The 17,637-nt window shown below is 34.2% G+C and overlaps 2 pseudogenes; both read left to right on the top strand.

Annotated features, from left to right (window-relative positions):
- Positions 1-353: 353 nt before the first annotated feature.
- Positions 354-4,421, top strand: LOC112504087 (annotated as a pseudogene).
- Positions 4,422-11,362: 6,941 nt separating this feature from the next.
- Positions 11,363-15,931, top strand: LOC112504086 (annotated as a pseudogene).
- Positions 15,932-17,637: the final 1,706 nt, after the last annotated feature.

Below are 17,637 nucleotides of genomic sequence, written 5' to 3'. Positions count from 1 at the left end.
TAAAATATCAATCCATCTCCGTAGGATTTCAAATCCAAAAATAAGATTAAAATGAAATTCAATTCTAAATCCCTCCGAATCCCACGATGCACACCAAAGAGGACTTTCAGGGATGCATGAATGAAGACTTGACTAATTCACATAAGCGAGAAAGAGAGAATATATAATCTCGACTTGACTACGTAAAACCAAATGAAGAATCAATAAAAACCGTCAAACACTGCATCTTATTGCGTTTGGAATGGCCTATCCATCCCTTTCACAAGACCGTGGTTCATTCCGCCGGGCCCTCAGTATTTAACTAAGCTACGCAAAATGATTAAAATAATAGTGCATTTAATATGAATCAAACCATGATCCTACTCCCTTCTATTACCATCTTCTTTCTAATGGTAGTAAGAACTTGTAGTTCAGTAGACACCATAGCTCTGTATCAAAACATCACAGATGGTGAGACCATTGTTTCAGATAGCGAAACATACGAGCTGGGTTTCTTTAGCCCAGGCACTTCAAAAAACCGATACCTGGAGATATGGTTTTACAAAACATCACCTCAAAAGGTTGTATGGGTCGCTAACCGAGAAACTCCACTTACCAATACCTTGGGCATTGTCAAATTGGACATGCATGGGATCCTGTCTCTTGTCGATGGTGGCGGTACACTCATTTGGTCATCTAACTCTTCGACATATGGGACATATATTGTCAATCCAGTAGCACAACTCTTGGATACCGGCAATCTAGTAATCAAGAATGGAAATTTTGTCAGCAACGGAATTTTCATTTGGCAAAGTTTTGATTACCCTGGAGACACCTTAATATCAGGAATGAAAATGGGCAAGAACCTCATTACAGGAAGAGAGATGTACCTGACATCATGGAGGAGTGCAGATGATCCTTCCCAAGGTGAGTATACAGTCAGGTATTTAATAGCTAAGGGTGAATATCCGCAAGTATATATTAAGAACAGTTCTGTTATCGAAACAAGGATCGGGCCTTATAATGGTATAGCATTAGCTTGCCAGCCAGAAGCTGATATTGATATGGTTTCCAATGAGAGGGAGATGTATTTTATCTACTTTTAATAGCACTGGATTCTTGTTAATGCTGATAGCAACTCCTAGTGGTAAGATTGAGACCCAGCATCTAAATCTGCGCACCCGAAGATGGGAGCAGGTTCATTTCACCTTACCCCTGGATAATTGTGACAAATATGAACTCTGTGGTTCATATGGAAGCTGTAGTATCGAAACTTCTCCTATATGTGGGTGCTTGAAAGGGTTTGAACTAACAAACCTAAAAGAATGGAGTCTTGATAAATGGAATAGTGGATGTCGACGAAGCAGAGACTTGAATTGTGGGCCTGGAGAGGGATTTTTCAGGTATTCAAGCATGAAATTACCAGACACGCATGATAGGAGTGCAGTGTTTAATGGCAACATGACCCTTCAAGAATGTGAGATAGCTTGCAAGAATAATTGCTTATGCACTGCCTACGCAGATCCAAACATTACTCGACGTGGAGTTGGATGCTTGCATTGGTTTGGTGATTTGATTGACGTACGGGTGTACCAACAAAACAGGCAAGATCTCTTTGTTCGACTGGCTGCCTCCGAATTATTATGTAAGCCAATACATCACCAAAATAGTACATTTCATGTTGATTCAACTACATTTTACATCGATTATGATGTTTCATTCATTCGGTTGATAAGTATTTAATGCCTAAGGTTCGATTTTTATTTATGTAGGTAAGTATGGTTTTATAAACTGAATGTTTTTTGTTATAGTGACACACACACACACACAGAGGGTTGGATTTCAGTGAGAAAGACCCCTTTTTGTAAGAAGGGGAGAAACTACCCACAATATAATGTAAGCTTATCGTACCTCTAACTATAACCTTACATTGTATGAAGGCATGTAGTGGTTACCAACTTCACAAAATATAACATTCACAAAATACAATAGTACCTTCACTTTTTTCACACCTTCTCACAAAAACGTAAATTTCTCAGATGATCCTAATTATAATCTTTTATTGTTGTACACCTGCCATGGATTACTCTAAATTTGACGATGAATATATCTCTTAGACCTACGTTCCAGGTCCAACAAAAAGAAACAAGCAATTATCAGAATTATTTTGCCAATATCAGCAGGCTTGGTTGTGTTGGGCCTGATATTGGTACTCTACATTCGGAGTAAGAAGCGATCAAATGCAGCAAGACGAGGCAAGTAAAATGGATCTAAATTTCTACATCTATTAGTACGCTTTCCATATGAATTACACCTCATGGTCAAATCTTGAAAATAAGATCATTCTTTTACCTTCATATTTTCTGGTTAGAGCAGTTAAGGTCCTTATTGAAGATCACTACAGTAGCAGCAAGGAGGGAAACATAGAGGTGCCATTGTTTAGCTTATCAACAATTTCTAGGGCTACCAATAACTTTTCTATTGACAACAAACTGGGAGAAGGCGGGTTTGGTCTGGTGTACAAGGTAATGACATCAATTAGATGTTTTTATTAATTAAGCAGCAGATTAAACAAGTCCGGTTTTGGTTGTCGACTAGGGATGGTTTTTAACATCCCATCTCCACCCTGCAAAAAACAAAAGAGAAAAAGGAAGAACTATTCCTTGCCCTTTTGATTATGGCTAAACTAGTGTAGTTGTGTAAGGGAAACATAATATTAATTGCCTTTCAGTTTACGCTTGACACAATACGTGCTACTAATGGTAATCCAGGGTGTGCTAGAGGAAGGACAAGAGATTGCTGTAAAGCGGCTCTCAAAGTCCTCTAGACAAGGACTTGACGAATTCAAGAACGAGGTTATCTGCATTGCTAAACTTCAGCATCGGAATCTTGTGAAGCTCTTAGGATATTGTGTTCAAGGCGATGAAACAATGCTGATTTATGAATACATGCCTAACAAAAGCCTAGACTGGTTTATATTTGGTTGGGCTTTCTTTCAATTAAATTATCGAATTGAAATTCTAGACAACTCTATAAACTAATTTTTGCATTTTGAGCAGATGATTCTAGAAAGTCGTTACTTGATTGGCCACAACGCTTCCACATTATCCATGGAATTGCTAGAGGTCTTCTTTACCTGCATCAAGATTCCAGACTTAGAGTAGTCCATAGGGATTTAAAAGCAGGAAACATCTYGCTTGATCATGACATGAATCCAAAGATATCTGACTTTAGTTTGGCTAGAATGTTTAAAGGACATGAGAGTGAAGCAAATACGAAGAAAGTGGTGGGAACATTGTAATAATTCCTCAAATTTGCCTTCTTCATTACATTTTGCATTTGCCTTTTTTGTCTATTGATTTGCATGGTCCTAACTTCTACTCAGGGGCTACATATCTCTAGAGTATGCAGCAAATGGTCTCTTCTCAGTAAAATCAGATATTTTCAGCTTTGGAATTCTGGTGTTGGAGACTGTGAGTGGGAAAAAGAATAGAGGTTTCGTTCATGAAGACCACCATAACTTTCTAGGACATGTAAGTGTGTTGAATATGATTATGCACAATCATGATATTGTGAGAATATGTAGAACTCCCAGAGTACTCTCCAAAAAGAGTTCTTGAGGAGAAAAAGGAGGTTCCAACATACATTGAGTAATTGAGGACAAATGGTCCAAATCTAGTCGATGTGTGACTCTAACATGCCCCTTCCACTGAGGCTAGATGGGCATAGGTTGTGCTAAAGTGTCGGGAGGGGGCTAGACGAGTTAAGCATTCCCCTGGAGTGTCGAGTCCCTAGAGTGGCAGAGCTTGACTCTGACTCGTCAGTGGGAAACACTCTCTTTTATGCAACATTTTTTATGAGGAAAGCTCCCTAATCTACTCTCTAAACACAAAAATACTAAATTTTGTGTTGAAATCAAAACCGTCTAGTTTAGATTCTTGTATTATAGCTACTTCCATACACGATTTTGGAAATCCAAAGTCTGCAAACATGTTACTAGTTATCTAATTTCAATGAACTTGAAGTCTTTTTTGGGGATAGAGTGTGGATAATGTGTATATACATCTGTTGTTACATTGAAGACTACAGGTTTACCTTCTTCGTTGGAATTAATTTGTGGTTTGTTACTTGTATTCATTTAGGCATGGAGACTTTACAAAGATGGGAAGTCACTCGATCTAATCGACACATCTGTAGGTAAGTCGTGGTCTTGTTCTGAAGTGTTGCGATCGATACACATTGCTTTATTATGTGTGCAACAACGAGCAGAAGATAGACCTAATATACGGTCTGTGGTCCACATGTTGGGCAGTGAAGGTTCGCTGCCTTCTCCCAAAGAACCTGGTTTCTTTATTCAAGGTAACAAAAGCAGTTTCGCCTTAATTATTTCTTCACCATTGTCGGTTAATGGAGTAACATTAAGTCAAATAGACGGTCGATAATAACTTCCATCAGGAATTTATTCATCTTGGATGTCACACTCGTACTGACGATTTTTAAGCATTGTGTAGTTTCAACATTGTTTGGTAGAATATTGATTCACTTGTATAGTGTCATTGTACAGCCCAAAAAGACAAAAATGGTTGTCAAAGACAACTCTTCAACTCGTCAGTAGCTCTCCAATTATATGTATAATGATACCATTTGGCCATAGTATGAGTATAGTTTTGACAACAAACAACATGTTCGCTATATTCTCATATATTTCGAACACATCAAAATGAGACTAAATCGAGCAACATCTTTTGACAAATCTTTGAGATGCAATATCACCGAAGCATCATATCAGCTTTATAATCCCTATTTGAATGTTATATCGTGCATATTTCCCCAAATTGGCATGCATCGAYTACTTTTACTCAAATGCGCATTCTCYACATTTCTATCAACAAAACTCTCCACTCCACAKATTTACTGAATTTACGTCCTGAGCGATGATAATGCATCATTTAACAACATTCCATACTATAATTTTAACAAAGCATAACCAAGAATTAGAAATCCTAGGCTTCAATTCCATTTCACATCACATGCATACCAAATTCCTTATATAAGGCTAAAACTCTACTGGAAACCAATCAAAATCACATATTATACATATACTCATCACATGCTTTGAGTTTGAAAATGAAATTTTACCCGCAAAACCAGACTTCATGCTTCAATCTTCCAAATCCCCACTCATTTGATATCCGACATTATTCTCAACTCCAATAGTGATGGCCAAAAACCGGTCCCGAGCCGGTTCCACACCTTTTGAAAACCAGCTATAACCGGTCCTTCTGTAACCTGTCCCGGTTATGGCCGCCTGTCCCGGTCCCACGATTAATTTTCTTTTAATTTTTTTAGTGGTATATATTTTTAATACATTATAAAATTTGTGGTACGGGTCATTCAAATACACTTTAAAAATACGTTTTATTATAATTAAAATTACATTGTCTTGCAAATATTTATTATAAAGTTATTTGAAAATACATTTATTCATCAATCTTCATCGGTATCCCATGTCAGATTGATTTGAAGAGTTCTGGTGTTTTGAATTCTTCTAATAGCCTCGTGGTCATCAATGTCGAGTTCCTCATCATCGTCATATTGTGAGTAAGTGTTGTCGGTATTGATAGTTGGCGGCATGCTTCGTCCCATGGCGATTTCATTTTCTTCCAAATTTTCTTTCACCGCTTCAATATCCATCTCTAACGATGTCGTCTGTTGAATTCTATTAACGCTATCCAAATAATCCTTCAAACAGATGCAACACGCCACAGACTCCGGACTTAGTCTTGTCCGACGTATGAAAATGATCCTACCACTAAGAGAAAAACCAGACTCTGAAGCTACGACATTAGCTTGGATTGTTAGTATATTACGTGCGATGCACGCCAAAACCAGGAATTGGGGTTGTTTTTGTTTCCAAAAATCTAATAAATCATTTTTTTTTCAAAATCTTCGATATCATTTGCGGGGCGTGCAGCCATAAAGTTAGTATGCAAATACATATTTAGTTTACCCAAATCGTTATCAAATCGACTTTTTTTTACTTGATTCATTTAAAACCTCGTTCATTAAATTAGTCATCAACTCTTTCCGACTTTGTCGATGACCACTAGAAGAAGAACTAGAACCCGCAAACCCACGACTTGAAAAGCTTTATTGTTAGTTTCCTCCTCCGTAAAAATGTTTGTAATGATCAAATAAATCTTGAAAATTACGATTAAACAAACGTTTTTTGTTCCATTGAAAAAGAATTATTCGTAGCCGTATCTAAACCAAAATCCGCACATATTGATATAATTAAAACTTCAACACGAATAACATTTAAATACGGGTTTAACGGTGCAGTACAAAGAAAAGCAAATGAGATGCTCATAAAATATTTTAACAATTTCTTTTTCATTGAAGACATCAACYTTCCCCAATCGTGATCGTCTTCGTATTGGGCAATCTTACTTGCCAAAATATATAATTGGTTTAAAACTAAAGGGTTTGTTGGATAATAAATACCAGATAAWGTGTTGTCGTATTTYTAAAATCRCCTAAAATATCGTACAATCCTACAATCACGGCCCAATTAAGATTTCCAATAGAATTTTGTGGGTAATGGTGTCTATAAAATGAAAAAATATAATTTTTTTGTTTTATCAAATTTTCAATCATAAAATAAGTCGAATTCTAACGAATGKACATATCGAACCTCGGTCCCAAAGCTCTGAAACCAACGTTCTCGCAATACTTTCTATATTCCGCATTCATTTTCTTACCCTTTGTGAAAATTCGCCGCAACATAAGTCTAAACTTATCTATTACGGGTTTACAAGTACTTAAACCGTTTTGAACGGCTAAATTTATTATGTGTGYACAAYAATGTGTATGAARTAATTTAACGTGTAAAATAGGTGTCAAATGACACTTTAGTTTTTCCACACATAGATTGTTATTACTAGCGTTATCAAATGAAATGCTAATTATTTTAGCAGTTAAATTATAAAATGCAAGACATTTTTTATTAACTGGAAATTGATGTGCACCCGAATGTGGCGTACCAAACGGTTCAAACGCGATTACACATTTGAATAAATACCACGATGAAGGCTCAACCTAATGCGTCGTTATGCATATATACGAAACCGGCAATCTGTATGGTGCGCTCCATACATTACACGTTAAATAAATATTGTTAGGCAAAACAAAAAACATTTGTTGCATTTCAGCTCGACAATTTTCYACATTTTACTTKCATCACGTCTAAGRGTTTGACGACTTATCGGCTTATATCGTGGTTGTAGTGTCTTTTGGATCAACTTCGTAACATGAGGGTTGTCGAAATGTCTGAAAGGCAACCCGACTTGAATGACACATTGTGTTGTTATTTGTCGGTTCAACTCGGCATCATACGACCATCTTTGACCTTGAGTGTCAAGTATCGGTTGGCTTGAATCACCCCCCGACCTCAATCCCGGGCACGTTTTTTTGGTGTGCCTCCTTAAGGTATAATTTTCTTCCGCCATAAGGAGAGCTTGACACATTTTGCATTGTGTCTTTCTTTTCCCATTCGTAAGGACCACCAAGTTGTAGTGATTCCAAAGCTCGGGTTTTCGTTCGTGTTCGACGAGAACTTGAGCAACTTATTCATTTGATGCATCATTCGTTCACCGGTCATTTTGTAAGGCAAAGAGAGAAAGAAATGCAAATTGTAAAATGAAAACGAGTCACAAAATATAACGAGAAACCGAGAATTGTGAACGTTTTTTGCGAATTGAGAACTTGGTATGTAAACCTCTCAACCTTGTAACATATTTATAGTATTTAGAGGCCAAAAAATACAAAAAAGGGGTAAAAAAAACGGCTAGTTAACAGCTATATTTAAAAAAAGGTCAATTTTTATGAATATTTTGGGTCGGGCCGGGCCATAACCAGTTCCGGTCGATCCCAATCCCACAAATCCAACAAAAACCATAAGCGGATGTAATCGACGGTCTCATAACAAATCCTCACCGGTCTCGGTCCTCTGACGGTTCCAGACCAGGCCAGGCCGGTTTGACCATCACTACATAATATAATGCATGGGCTTGGGGCCACTTCCCTACTTGGGCTTTGCTCATAACTATTTAACTCAACTGTGGGCTAAAACCCAATTTAGCCCATCAAAAGATATAGCTATGTGAATGTGACTATGTCTATGTGTCCGGAAAAACTACACCCCTATTTTATATTTGATACAATTAATTTGCAATTTTTATACCATTTAATACAAAATAATATGACAAATTGGCAAACTATAATAAAAACAAAAGTGAAGGGGTGATGCATGTAAGTCACTTTAACTACTATTATTATGAGAAGTTTTTGAATTAATATTGCATTTATTATTAAACTATCTGTATTATCTTATACAGTATCTAGATATAAGGGCGGACCTACTAAGTGGGGTAGGGAATGAACGGGCTACTACTCAATCGTCTAGTTGCAATGCAAAATAATTAGGGGCTTTAAAGTGCATCCGTTTAATTTTAAGAGATGCCTTAAATATTTTAAAATTAAACTTGTAATAGAAATTCGAACCGATACAGCCAGGTTAATGCTTCCCCTTTGAGAGGTTGTAGGTTTGATTCCARATTCTAGCGAAAATCAAGATAGCGATRGCGGCAAGGAGAATGGTCGAAGTTGYAGCCTTCCAAATAGGAACCRGCCAATCCATGGGTATACCATGGTAATCTTTTTTAGAAATCGAATGGATTCAATGTTATACATACGCTAGGGGTTAAATAAAAATTCAATTATTATTTTGATAAAATTGCTATGCTTAGCGTGTGACTCGTTGGTATTGGCCCATAAATCAACCACCCTGGTAAATCGTTGAATTCAAGTAGAAACAACTACCATCCTTAACAAAAGGGAGCAATAAATCAAATACTCTACTATAATTTTCAATTTTATGGGCTAATGGTGCACTCGCTTGAATTTTTTGTTACTTGTTTGTCGTTTTTCATATTTTTATAATAAAAAATTATATTATGATATTTCTTTTGTACAAAAATCATGGTACGTCTCTATCTAGATAAACTCTTAAAAATCTTTATGTTTAAATAATACAACAATTATGAATTACTAGAATGGTACTCATGCAATGAAGCAAAATACATCTTGATTTTAATGTTTTGTTTTATTGTTTATGTCGATGTTATAATACAATTTTATATGATTTTGAGAATGAAATAACTTTTTATTTTTGCATAAAATATAAATTTGAAGAAAATATATCGATATTACTATTAAATTAATTATTTAAAAGTTCTYATTTTCTTAATAATTTCTTTAATTCAATTTTTTATTATAATTTAATTTAAGTCTAATAACGAATTAATTTATTTGTTATTTAATAATAAAAATAGTTGTTAAGTATTATGTTAACATTCAATAGTTAATCTAGTTATATGTTAGATTTTTTATATTTGAAATGAGATGTTTATCTAATATTTAATTATGTTTATCTGAAATTAGTTATACGAATTCAAACATGAAACTTTAATAAATTGTAGTTACGTACAATCTACTTGTAATTTTGAATTTTAAGTAATATGCATTAATAAACAATACGTTATGCATAAAAAATGGTTTTTAAAAGTTTTTATTAAATGCTTTATAGTTATCGTACTCGCGCAATGCAGCGAGATACATCTCGATTATAATGTTTCGCTTTTTTTTTTGTCTTAGTCGATATTATAATACGGTTTTATGTGATTTTGAGAAAGCGATACTATTTTAATTTTTGAATAAAATATAAATATAAAAATATTATAAAAATAAAAAATATTGATATTAGTATCAAACTAACTATTTAAAATTTTACTTTTTTTGTATATTTCTTTAATCAATTTTTTTATTTTTGATTTAATAATATAATTTTTTATAAAAATAATAATTAAGTATTTTATTAGAACTTAATAATTATCATAATTATATTTTAGTTTTTTTATATTTAAAATGAAATATCTATCCTTTATTTGATTCTGTTTATCTGAAGTTAGTTATACGAATTCAAACATTAAGCTTTAATAAGTTGTATTTACGCACAATTTACTTGTAATCTTAAATTTTAAGTAATATGCATTAATAAACAGTACTTCATGCATAAAAAATAATTTTTAAGCGTTTTTATCAAATGATTTATAATATAGTATAGATATAGATTAAATAAAATTAGTAATATATTAAAAGTTATGTCTTGTTGAATTTTATTTGGCTAAAAACAATCTTATGTAACTATAAAATAAGTCCGGTATCTTTGTTTCATAACACATTCACCAAATGAAGTGTTAAAATAAGAATTCAATCTTTAAAGAATCATATTTTTTTTTTTGGCAGATCTCTTGATAATTTCTTTTTCTTTTTATAATTACCATTTTTATGGAAGATATTTTCTTAACAGATCTTTTAATAAAAAAAATTTCCCTTTATAATTCTCATATTTAGGACGGTTTACTAAACACTTGTCCGGTAAGTGTGTACGGGGTCACTTTACCTTATCCGATGAACATAGTAAAGATTGAGAATCTTACCCAATAAGAGCGATGACAAGGACCGAGAGTCTTACTCGGTATAGGTGAGGGTGACGACTCATACCCGGTAAATACTTACCGGACAAAAATATTGCGTAAGATGTCATTTTAATAGATTAAAATCTTACCTGGTAAGTTAAATGAAAATTGTTGAATCTTACCGGTAAGCGCTTACCGGGTAAGAGTTGGGTAAACAACTTCTTAGGAAAGATATTTTCTTACACGTTGTTGCTTTTCGGAAGATATCTTTCTTACACGTCTTTGCTTTTTTACTTCGTTAACAAGGTTTATTGGAAGGTTACTAGCTAGGGATTTTTTTTGTCTGTTCTATCCTGGAATTAGTCGAGATGCACGTAAGCTGATCCGGACACTCACGGATTTGGTTCCCTAGTATCACATAGCCTGAAGAATAAGGCGGAAACCTACCCACATAAATACATATGTTAACCATTTTTTGGTTTGTAACAGCTAACGGGAGACGTGGTCCCTGTTTTGGCCAATATTAACATTCTGCTGTCAGAAAAATGACCAGCTGCCGAACCAGTCTCCAACCCTTTTAAAGTTTAAGGAGCCTTGATGCATTTAGGTTCATTTGCTATGGTGGGTAATAGCTTAACTTTACTCATAAAGATCACATATATTCCATGTGATTGTGTGGATTTAAACTTACTTGTTTCAAAAGGATGATGAAGTTATCAAGTCTTTGTTCTTGGGAGATTAATGATTACAAAAATATAGTCAATGAGGTTGGCTTTTGTAATCCATAAATGGCAATAAGAAGAAGAAATTGAATGAATCAGTGCATTAATATGAATCAAACCATAATGTTACTCCCTTCTATTACCTTCTTCTTTCTAATATTGGTAGTAAGAAGTTCTAGTTCAGTAGACACCATAGCTGTTCATCAAAACATCACAGATGGTGAGACCATTGTCTCGGAGCACAAAATATTCGAGCTGGGTTTCTTTAGCCCAGGCAGTTCAAAAAATCGATATCTGGGGATGTGGTTTAAGCAGACGTCACCTCATACGGTTGTATGGGTCGCTAACCGGGAAACTCCACTTCTCAATAAGTTGGGCATTGTCAAATTAGATAGCCATGGGATTCTGTCTCTTCTCAATGGTGGCGGTACAATCATTTGGTCATCCAACTCCTCGGCATCTGGCATAGGTATAATCAATAATCCGGTTACACAACTCTTGGATACCGGAAATCTAGTAATTAAGGATGGAAATCTTGTCAGCAATGAAAATTTCATTTGGCCAAGTTTTGATTACCCTGGAGATACTTTCCTACCAGGAATGAAAGTGGGAAAGAACTTCATAACAGGAAGGGAGACATACCTCACATCCTGGAGGAGTGCAGATGATCCTTCCCCAGGTGAGTATACAGTCAGGTTTTTTAATGGTTAAGGGTAAATATCAGCAAGTATATATTTTTAAGAGAAGTTCTGTTATTGAAACAAGGATTGGGCCTTTTAATGGCCTAGAGTTTTCTGGCCAGCCAAACTATAGGCCTAACCCAGTTTATGTATACAAACTTGAGATGGTTGTCAATCACAAGGAGATGTATTTCATGTATACATTCACTAGCACCACATTCTCGTTAAGATTCATAGCAACTCCTGTAGGCAAGCTTGCATGAGGTCTGGCAACTAAATATGCTTATGCTCAACCAAGATTGGACACTGGATCACACCTTACCCCTGGATAATTGTGACAAGTATGGATTCTGTGGCCCATATGGAAGCTGTAATACTGTAACCTATCCTAGATGTGGGTGCTTGAAAGGGTTTGAACTGAAAACCGCAGAAGTATACAGTCCCGATAATTGGAGTAATGGATGTCGAAGGAGTAAAGCCTTGGATTGTGGGTTCGAAGAAGGATTTCTCAAGTTTTCAAGCATGAAATTGCCAGACACACAGAATGCTGTGTTTGATGGCAATATGACCCTCCAGGAATGTCAGATAACTTGCAAGAATAATTGCTCATGCACGGCCTACGCAAATCCAAACATCACTCAAGGTGCAGTTGAATGCTTGCTATGGTTTGGTGAGTTGATGGATGTACAAGTGTACCTACAAAACGGGCAGGACCTCTATGTTAGACTGGCAGCCTCCAAATTACTAGGTAAGCCAATACATTTACTTTGATTATGATGTTTGTTTTCATTCTGTAAATCTATACTTAAAGCTTAATGTTTGATTTTTGTTTATGCAGGACAAACAGAAATGCCAGCAGCTGGTATTTTTTTATCAACGACATATCTTTACTACCATCTATTACTATAAATTTGACGATGTTTTTTTGTTTGAACTATGTAACATCTCTTAGACCCCCGTTCCAGCTTCCATAAAAAGAAACAAATAATGATTAGAGTTACTTCGTCAATATCCGCGGGGTTGGCTGCGTTGGGCCTGATATTGGTACTCTACACTTGGATTAAGAAGAAGAGATCAGATGCTGAAGGCAAGTGAAAATAGATCTAAATTGCTAGTTCTACCAAATCAACCTATCCATATGATCAAAATTTTAAAGTAAGATCATTTTCTCGACTTCGTTTTTTCTAGGTAGCAAAATGGGGAGTTTAGAGGTGCCATTGTTTAGCTTATCAGCCATTTCTAGAGCTACTAATAACTTTTCTGCTGACAACAAGCTGGGAGAAGGCGGATTTGGTCCGGTGTACAAGGTAATCACATCAGTTAGTTGTTTTTATTCGGTAAGCCATGAATCAAACAACTCTTGTTTTGGTTAGATTATGGTTAAATTAGACTGTGTGAAGGTAACAGAAACGAAATATATATTAACTGCCTTTTAATTTGCTTTCAACTCAAATATATATACTATCCAGGGTGTGTTAGAGGAAGGACAAGAGATTGCTGTAAAGCGGCTCTCAAAGTCTTCTACGCAAGGACTTGATGAATTTGAGAACGAGCTTATCTGCATTGCTAAACTCCAGCATCGGAATCTTGTGAAGCTCTTAGGATATTGCATTCAAGGCGACGAGACAATGTTGATTCATGCCTAACAAGAGCTTGGCAGGGCCGTCCCTGGGGAGGGCGGGCCAGGCGTACGCCCAGGACCCATAAAAGTTAGGAACCCAAATTTTTTTAATATATATAATAGTAGTTCAAAAAAATTAGTAAATAGAAGACACATAAAAAATTTAGTACCTAATACGACAAGAAAAGATTTTGGTACTACGTTAACTATTAAAGACTCAAACATGTATGAATTAAATATAATGGAGAAAAAAAAATACATAAAGAGGTTAATCTATCGTCCATTATGTAATATTATTTAATGTTTTTCAAAGTTTTTATATATCTAAAACCGACGTCTAAAACTACTTGTTTCGAAAACTTTGATATATTCTACATAATTTATCTCTCAACGACTCTTTTGATTGTTCCATTCTCGCGTGAATTCTATTTTTGTATTAGAATATGATAGATTTTTTTGTTATTAGCTAACAAAACCCCATCTTTTGAAAAAATTATCAACCATATAAGACGGTACAACTTATATTTATATTTAGAATAATAAAACTACAATTGTTTTTTCATAGTTGTTATTTATTATCTAATATTGAGTGTATAAATTCTATGTACTATTCTATCTCTAAAAGAAGAAAAAGATCTCAAACTATCACCAACACGAGTTTAGAAAAGTTTGTTTTAACCCTAACTCTATGTTCTTTAGTCTTCTTTTACATAAGAAAGAGAGAAAAGTAATGGGGGAAGAAAAATATTTTGTTTTCGAGATTTTTTTAGGGAAAGGAAAAAAAATTATATCAAAATTTATTTTTATTTTATTATTTTTCTTTCCTCTCTATTCTCTATTAAAAACACAAAAATAAAAAAACTTTATTTTTCTTCCGTTCTTTTATTTTTCTTTTCCTTTCTCATTTTTTTCTTTCCTTCTCAAATTCAAAAACATAATATAAAAGTTTAAAATGGTGTTAATCGTTTCAAATTCGAAAACATAATATAATAGTTTAAAATGATGTTAAAAAACATTAACATGAGATGACATTGAAAACTAACCTATTTACATTGATTTACATAGTGTTACTCAAAAATCAGAAAAATCGACTTTGTGATCCCAAATGATGTCATTCTATATACCAAAAGTATATCATAGGATGTTTTTGATGATGAAACAAATTATTGATACTACATAAAAATGTTTTAGTAGATAATATTAATTTACAAATGAGTATTGATCGATTTTGCGTCCAGGATTACTCGGAAAAACATTTTATATGAATTCAATGCTATTTCTGATGCTAAAGACAGTATAATTGAAAAAATATCGTACTTATCAAGGGGCCTCTTTTTACATCTCGCCCAGAGCCTAAAAAATGTCAGAAATGGGCCTGGAGCTTGGACTGGTTTATATTTGGTTGGGTCCTTTCATTTCCATTTAACATATAATTTATGAATTGAAAAACAATACAATTTTATAAACCAAGTGTTTTGCATTTTGATCAGCCGATTTAAGGAAGTCATTACTTGATTGGCCACAACGCTTCCACATTATCCGTGGGATTGCTCGGGGTCTTCTTTATCTGCATCAAGATTCCCGTCTTAGAGTTGTCCATAGGGATTTAAAAGCAGGGAAACGTCTTGCTCGACAATGACATGAATCCAAAGATATCAGACTTTGGCTTGGCTAGAATGTTTAAAGGACACGAGATTGAAGCAAATACGAAGAGAGTGGTGGGAACGTTGTAAGAATTATATTCCTCATTCAATACATTTTATCATATTTCCCTTCTTGTCTATTGATTTGCATGGTCCTAACTTCTACTCAGGGGCTACATATCTCCAGAATATGCAGTGAATGGCTTCTCAGTAAAATCGGATATTTTTAGCTTTGGGGTTTTGGTGTTGGAGATTGTGAGTGGGAATAAAAATAGAGGTTTCGTTCATGGAGACCACCAAGATAACCTTCTTGGACATGTAAGTGTTACGGGTCTCACGAAAAACCCTTGGTCTCACGTGAACCCAACCCTATATATGTATGTTTGCATTTATATATGTATGGGTTTTATCTTTCTGGTGGCAACTAATTTTTGGCTGTTACTTGTATTCATGGAGACTTTACAAAGAAGGCAAGTCTCTGGATCTAATTGATGCATGTCTAGGTAAATCGTGGCCTGTCTCTGAAGTGTTGCGATCGATACACATTGGTCTATTATGTGTGCAACAACGAGCAGAAGATAGACCAAACACGCAATCCGTGGTTCGCATGTTGGGTGGTGAGGATTCGTTACCTTCTCCCAAACAACCAGGGTTCTTTATTCAAGGGAGTGAATGCGACTCCAAGTCCACCAAAAATATTCCGTCTCTTAACGGAGTAACAGTAAGTGAAATTATAGACGGTAGATAACAACTTTAATCAGGAATTTATGACAGCCTCCAAATGGTCCTCATGTTTTCTTAGTATTCTGCAGTTTCAATGTTGTTTGGTAGAATGTTGATTATATACACACATGTATATATGCTCATTGTATGACTATTCAATATGTATTGGATCACATTGTACCGATTTAACCAGCAAATTTTTTGAATACTAAAAACAAAATTTTTGAATACTAAGCAGTAGAATATTATAGTGGTTTACATGGTTTTAATGAATTGAGCGGTTTGCAAACGTAACCCGCCTATATATATATATATATATTATTTGGAGAGAAATATTGTATTTTATAGGTTCGAAGTCAATGTAAATTAATAAATATTGATCAATTAATATTATTTATCATCACTAAATTTGAATTTATGAAGAAAGAAAGGAAGAGATTGATTAGCGTAAATTAAAAAGTAAAATAAATTGATTTATATATATAAATGATTGTAATAAGTTTTTCTAGATTTATATATTAAAAATTATACATATATATATATATATATAGATAATATTTAAATTAACAAAAATGATTTTTTAGCAATTATATATATATATATATATATATATGTGTGTGTGTGTGTGTGTGTGTGAGAGAGAGAGAGAGAGAGAGGGGGATGATAATCAAATGAGAACCACAAAAATGTTACAAATCCGTCACTGATCCGCAAGGGATTTGTAATGGAATTGGTTTTTGGCCGTTCCATTGTTGATCTACGAGAGATTTTTTTTCGTATCGTTAATATCCGTCGTTGATACTTTGTTTTCTAGTAGTGTGCTTTAAATTGTCTAATTATTACTTTTACTTACAATTTAGTCTAATCAGCAAAAAGATGAATGGGAGTATGGTTGCTACATAATTAAACAACTATTTAATTTTGTGATGAAGGGGTAGTATCCTTTCTCAAGCAAGGTACATATTTAAAGGTTGCTTATATTTTATCTCTATATTGCACCAAACACTTTACCTTGTTAAATAACATGTTCTACTTTAAACTTTTATATATATATATATATATATATATATACACACACACACATACATACATAGAGGACCCATGGACGACTGAAACTCCTTTTACATTACAACAACTAGAGGAGATGACTTGCCTTGTGGCCCAATCATTCACTTTGAAACGCATGACGGAGAGTAAAATGTGGTAGTGATAGGTATGCGTTTAGGCTTTCTACTTGTAGGACTTGCTTTGACATTCATAACATAATTACCATTAGTCCCTAAAAGATAACTAGTTTGAAATGCAGAAGTTGGACGTTACTTTATTTCATTACCATGAGTCCCAGTGAATTGATTTTAAGTGAAATGCTCGTTTTGATCATGATAACAGTTGTTTATAGGCTTAGATGTGTGATGATGGAAAAACTACAAAGAAGTGGATGCCAATGAGGACTGGAAAACTGAATATGCAAAGCTAACTGATCTGATCTTCAACAATATATAGACTTTGTAAGTTGAACATCTGGTTCTTAGATCATAACTTAGCTTTTCCTCAACTTATTATCAGGTTATATAGTTTTATGGATGTTGATTAGTTTGGGTAAAAATGTTACATGAGTTTGTTAAATGTATGTTTTGCAAGTAAGTTATTAATTAATACTAAGCATTACTAATATTAATTAATATTATTTGAAAATTATTAATTAATCTTAATTATACATTATATATTAAT

This window comes from Cynara cardunculus, unplaced genomic scaffold (genome assembly GCF_001531365.2).
Source record: "Cynara cardunculus var. scolymus isolate 2C unplaced genomic scaffold, CcrdV1 Un_Scaffold_4563, whole genome shotgun sequence".
Classification (NCBI taxonomy): domain Eukaryota; kingdom Viridiplantae; phylum Streptophyta; class Magnoliopsida; order Asterales; family Asteraceae; genus Cynara; species Cynara cardunculus.
Note: the sequence above shows the minus strand (reverse complement) of the source record. Positions and strands in the feature narration are given on the sequence as shown.